This window comes from Pseudorasbora parva, chromosome 1 (genome assembly GCF_024679245.1).
Source record: "Pseudorasbora parva isolate DD20220531a chromosome 1, ASM2467924v1, whole genome shotgun sequence".
Taxonomy (NCBI): domain Eukaryota; kingdom Metazoa; phylum Chordata; class Actinopteri; order Cypriniformes; family Gobionidae; genus Pseudorasbora; species Pseudorasbora parva.
The window spans coordinates 64,464,869-64,471,046 of record NC_090172.1 but is presented as its reverse complement, the minus strand read 5'-3'; positions in this window follow the sequence as shown (position 1 = coordinate 64,471,046).

Here is a 6,178-nt window from a genome sequence, read left to right as displayed (position 1 = left end):
TGTGAAAGAGAGGGTTTGATTTAATGCTTTTCATAACAGGGTCAAACCTGATGAAACTATAAACCAGAAATAAAACTACAAACACACTCACCAATGAGAAGAAGAACCAAATATAGAGTTTGCTCCATTTCTGAGGAAGAAACACATTGAAAAACTCAGAAATCAAACATTCACTGATTCATTTAGGAGTAAAATATGACAGTTTCAGTTTCTTAACAGCAGCATTAATGAAACACATAATCATTCAGACAATATGAACATCTCAAAGTCTAATTGTGTGTGAAGAATGAACATGTGAGTTGTTCTTACTTTAGAGGTTGTGTGTTTCTGTCCTGAGTCTGATGTTTCTGTCTGCAGCTTTAAACTACGTGATTATTATATCTGCTCTAATCCCTCATTCAGCGCATCACATCATTTGTTTATTACCTTATAAATTAATTTTCATATTTTACTTCCTCCTTTTTTGTGTATTTTTCCACTTCTCTTTTTCTTTATTTTGCATATGAACAGTATCAGTTAATCTACAATGTCTGCAAAATAAAGTCTATAAGCAACAACATGGACTGATCAAGAAAGTATATAATCATTTTATGATATATGATATAATAATGGAGATAGTGTTGGCAATTATGGTTATTTTCTGGTTATTGTCCATACAGTGATCCCAGATAGCAAGAAATCATTGAAGCAATGCTGCACGACCAATGTTACAATGTGATCTTGCAGTTGATGGAGATTTGTGGGATGCACATCCAGGGCACAAAGCTCCCGTTCCACCACATCCCAAAGATGCTCTATTGGGTTGAGATCTGGTGACTGTGGGGGCCATTTTAGTACAGTCAACTCATTGTCATGTTCAAGAAACCAATTTGAAATGATTCAAGCTTTGTGACATGGTGCATTATCCTGCTGTAAGTAGCCATCAGAGGATGGGTACATGGTGGTCATAAAGGGGTGGACATGGTCAGAAACAATGCTCAGGTAGGCCGTGGCATTTAAACGATGCCCAATTGGCACTAAGGGGCCTAAAGTGTGCCAAGAAAACATCCCCCACACCATTACACCACCACCACCAGCCTGCACAGTGGTAACAAGGCATGATGGATCCATGTTCTCATTCTGTTTACGCCAAAGTCTGACTCTACCATCTGAATGTCTCAACAGAAATCGAGACTCATCAGACCAGGCAACATTTGTCCAGTCTTCAACTGTCCAATTTTGGTGAGCTTGTGCAAATTGTAGCCTCTTTTTCCTATTTGTAGTGGAGATGAGTGGTACCCGGTGGGGTCTTCTGCTGTTGTAGCCCATCCGCCTTAAGGTTGTGCGTGTTGTGGCTTCACAAATGCTTTGCTGCATACCTCGGTTGTAACGAGTGGTTATTTCAGTCAAAGTTGCTCTTCTATCAGCTTGAATCATTCAGCCCATTCACCTCTGACCTCCAGCATCCATCCATCCATCCATCATCTTCCGCTTATCCGGGGCCGGGTCGCGGGGGCAACAGTCTAAGCAGAGACGCCCAGACTTCCTTCTCTCTGGCCACTTCCTCCAGCTCCTCCGGGGGTACCCCGAGGCATTCCCAGGCCAGCCTGGAGACATAATCCCTCCAGCGTGTCCTGGGTCTTCCCCGGGGCCTCCTCCCGGTGGGATGTGCCCGGAACACCTCCCTGGGAAGGCATCCAGGAGGCATCCGAAATAGATGCCCGAGCCACCTCAGCTGGCTCCTCTCGATGTGAAGGAGCAACGGCTCTACTCTGAGCTCCTCCCGAGTGACCGAGCTTCTCACCCTATCTCTAAGGGAGCGCCCAGCCACCCTGCGGAGAAAGCTCATTTCAGCCGCCTGTATCCGGGATCTTGTCCTTTCGGTCATGACCCACAGCTCATGACCATAGGTGAGAGTAGGAACGTAGATTGACCGGTAAATCGAGAGCTTTGCCTTACGGCTCAGCTCCTTCTTCACCACAACAGACCGGTACATCGCCCGCATTACTGCAGATGATGCACCGATCCGTCTGTCAATCTCCCGTTCCATCCTTCCCTCACTCGTGAACAAGACCCCAAGATACTTAAACTCCTCCACTTGAGGCAAGAACTCTCCACCAACCTGAAGTGAGCAAGCTACCCTTTTCTGACTGAGAACCATGGCCTCGGACTTGGAGGTGCTGATTCTCATCCCCGCCGCTTCACACTCGGCTGCAAACCGTCCCAGTGCATGTTGAAGGTCCCGGTCTGAGGTTGCCAACACGACAACATCATCTGCAAAGAGCAGCGATGAAATCGCGTGGTCCCCAAACCGGACACTCTCCGGCCCTTGGCTGCGTCTAGAAATTCTGTCCATAAAAATTATGAACAGAACCGGTGACAAGGGCAGCCCTGCCGGAGACCAACATGCACCGGGAACAAATTTGACCTACTGCTGGCAATACGAACCAAGCTCCTGCTCTGGGACCGTACTGCCCTAAGCAAGGGGCCCCGGACCCCATTCTCCCAGAGCACCCCCCACAGGGTGCCACGGGGAACACAGTCGAATGCCTTCTCCAAATCCACAAAGCACTTGTGGACCGGTTGGGCAAACTCCCATGAACCCTCCAGCACCCTGTGAAGGATATAGAGCTGGTCCAGCGTTCCACGGCCGGGACGAAAACCACACTGCTCCTCCTGAATCCGAGGTTCCACTATCGGCCGAATTCTCCTCTCCAGTACCCTGGCATAGACTTTCCCAGGGAGGCTGAGGAGTGTGATCCCCCTGTAGTTGGAACACACTCTCCGGTCCCCCTTCTTGAAAAGAGGGACCACCACCCCGGTCTGCCAGTCCATAGGCACTGTCCCCAACCGCCACGCGATGCTGCAGAGGCGCGTCAGCCAAGACAGCCCCACAACATCCAGAGACTTAAGGTACTCAGGGCGAATCTCATCCACCCCCGGCGCCTTGCCACCGAGGAGCTTATTAACTACCTCGATGACTTCAGCCCGGGTGATGGACGAGTCCCCCTCCGAGCCCTCAGCCTCTGCTTCCTCAAAGGAAGACGTGCCGGTGGGATTGAGGAGATCCTCGAAGTATTCCTTCCACCGTTCAACAATATCCCCAGTTGAGGTCAGCAGCTGCCCATCTCCACTGTAGACAGTGTTGGTAGGGCACTGCTTCCCCCTCCTGAGGCGTCGAACGTTTTGCCAGAATCTCTTCGAGGCCAACCGATAGTCTTTCCTCCAGCATCAACAAGGCATTTTCGCCCACAGGACTGCTGCATATTGGATGATTTTCCCTTTTCACACCATTCTTTGTAAACCCTAGAAATGGCTGTGCATGAAAATCCTAGTAACTGAGCGATTTTAAAGTAAAAATGTTGCTATGTTCAATTAAAGATTAAAAAAATTAGGCCAAGTGTCACAAATTAAACTAGTATACAGCTAATTGTCAGACTCTAACATGTCTTCATCTCATGAGTGAGCAGAATTCATGCAGACATTATGTTAAATTATCAACAAAGTTTGTGAAGAGCACATTCAAATGGTCTATCTAAGCAGCGCAAGTGGAGGTATATACACAGCCGAGAGCTGAATCACCTAACATTAGATACCTCCACAGTTTTCTTCATCCCTCCGCCGCCCTGTTCCTCATTCTCGGTCTGCAATGCGGGGCAGAACTCTGGGATTGGTCAGAACTCTGGTTTTGCACTAAATTCCAAGCTTGGAGCACTCGAACCCCTCGGGCAGTGTGCCTAATATGCTTACATTTTTTTACTCTATTCAATATTTGTTTACAAGTAAACTCATAAAAACAACTGCCACAGTTAATCTGACATTATTTTTTTATTGTTTTATTAAAGATAAGCCTACATTTATTATCACTATTGCCTTAATGTTGTATAGTGTCTATGGGCAGATAGCAGCAACAGCCGTTATGATTGTTTGTGATTTGGTCTTAGTGACTTAGGAGTCCTCTTCACCACTCCTAGCATTTCAGATGTTTTGTGAATACGGCCCCAGGGCTCGATACTGTAACCAGATTGGCCCATAATGTTGGGTGGCCAGATTCCCAGCGTTACGTAATATTCATGGCCCGTATCCCTAAAGACTTTTTGTGCAAAAAGTGGCTCCTAGCGACCAAATTCTAAGAAAATTCTTAGTCATGACGTTTTCTTAGAAGTTCTCCTAAAAGTGACACGAAAATCCCAGTAAATATAAAAGCTATTCCTCAAGATTCGTAGCACTTAAAAGGGCTCCTAAGGCGAGATCTGCTAAGAACAGGGAAGAGCACTTTTAGTGGCTTAGGAGTTCCCCTAAGCAGCTGCACAAAATGGCCAACAGAGGAGGCAGGAGAGATGTCCTGCAAACACTGGATGACAGGGAATTATTGAGACGCTACAGATTGGATCGTGCAGGAATCATGTTTGTGGTGGATCTCCTTAGAGATGCAATTACTTCACCAACTCCACGCCACAACGCTATTACACCGGAGAAAAAAGTAATCACAACCCTGAGGTATTTGCCAACAGGGAAAATGCAACAATGCAGCAGTGATGACTTGAGTCTGTCCCAATCCTCCGTCAGCAGAGTCATCACCCAAACACTGAGAGCTTTGTCATCACCTAATATTGTGACACAATTTGTTTCATTCCCGCTGGATGTCCGCACTTTATACACACATAAAAGGGCATTTATGGACATTGCAGGATTCCCTGGCATTGTGGGTGTAATTGATGGAACACATGTGAGAATAATTGCGCCATCAGAGGATGAGGCTGTCTTTGTTAACAGGAAGAATTTCCACAGCATCAATGTGCAAATAGTGTTCAATGCGGCCTGTAAGATTTTGGGCATTGTGGCTATATGGCCAGGCTCCACACATGATGCGAGAATGCTCTCCGAGAGTGGCATCAGACAGCTTTTCGAGAGACACTATGTGCCAGCTAATTGCCACTTGTTAGGGGACAGTGGCTACCCATGCAAACCATGGCTTCTTTCCATCCATTCCATCCATTCCTTGCTCAGAGTTCACTGAAAATGTTCTGGAATCACTTCTAAGCTAAAACTCCTGGCAAGGAATTTTTAGGTTAAGTTAGGAGCTCTCTGAGAGGATTCTCAGAATCTTTAGGGATACGGGCCCAGAAAGATCAGGAATGCATCTCTCAAGTTCAAGTTCAAGTTCAAGAGTTTTATTTGTCACATACACAGTTATACAGAATACAACCGGCAGTGAAATGTAAACAGGTCCGCTCCATGGACAGCAAATAACAATTAACAAAAAAAGCACAATAAATTATAAAATAGGGATAGGATAAATAGGAATAGGATAAGGTGCTATATATATATATACATATGTAGAATTATGAATAAATCAAGTAAAAGAAATAAGAGATGTGGAATAAAATAAGTGAGATAAAGTAAACTGGAGACTATAAAAATAAATCTGTGGATAACAGAAGTGCAGGAGTGTAATGTGCAAACAGCATTATAATGAGTATATGGAACACAAGAATAAAGTGCAGTGCAATATCAGTATGTGAGTTTGTTAATACTGAAGTGAGGTGAAGTCACATGTAGTTAAGTGACAGCGTTCAGGAGTCTGATGGCCTGTGGGAAGAAACTCCTCCTGAGTCTCTCAGTTTTGGCCATCAGGCTACGGAAGCGCTTACCAGAAGGCAGCCGGGTGAAGTGGTGGTTGGCCGGGTGATTAATGTCCTTGATGATTTTTGTAGCTCTGCCTCTGCATCGTTTGATGTAGATGTCCTGCAGAGACGGGAGAGCTGACCCTGAGATGCGCTCGGACAAGCGCACCACTCTTTGCAGGGCTTTGCAGTCGTGACTGGTGCTGTTACCATACCACGCTGTGATGCACTGAGTCAGTAAACTTTCTATCGCCCCTGAATAGAAAGTTTTCAGGATAGCTGGTGAGACCCGGAATTTCCTCAGCTGGCGCAGGTGGTACAGTCTTTGCCTGGCCTTTTTCACCTGAGACTGGATATGTGCAGTCCAGGTCAGGTCCTCGGAGATGTTGACACCCAGGTATTTGAAGCTGCTCACTCTTTACTTCAGAATCTTCATCTCTCACTCTTTACTTCAGAGTATTTGAAGTCATGTATGGATTATCTTTAAATTGATTATGTAATTGGCATTATATATTTACCTGACTGTTAATACATTGTTACACTTTGATTTATTCTAACTTGCTCTGGAATTA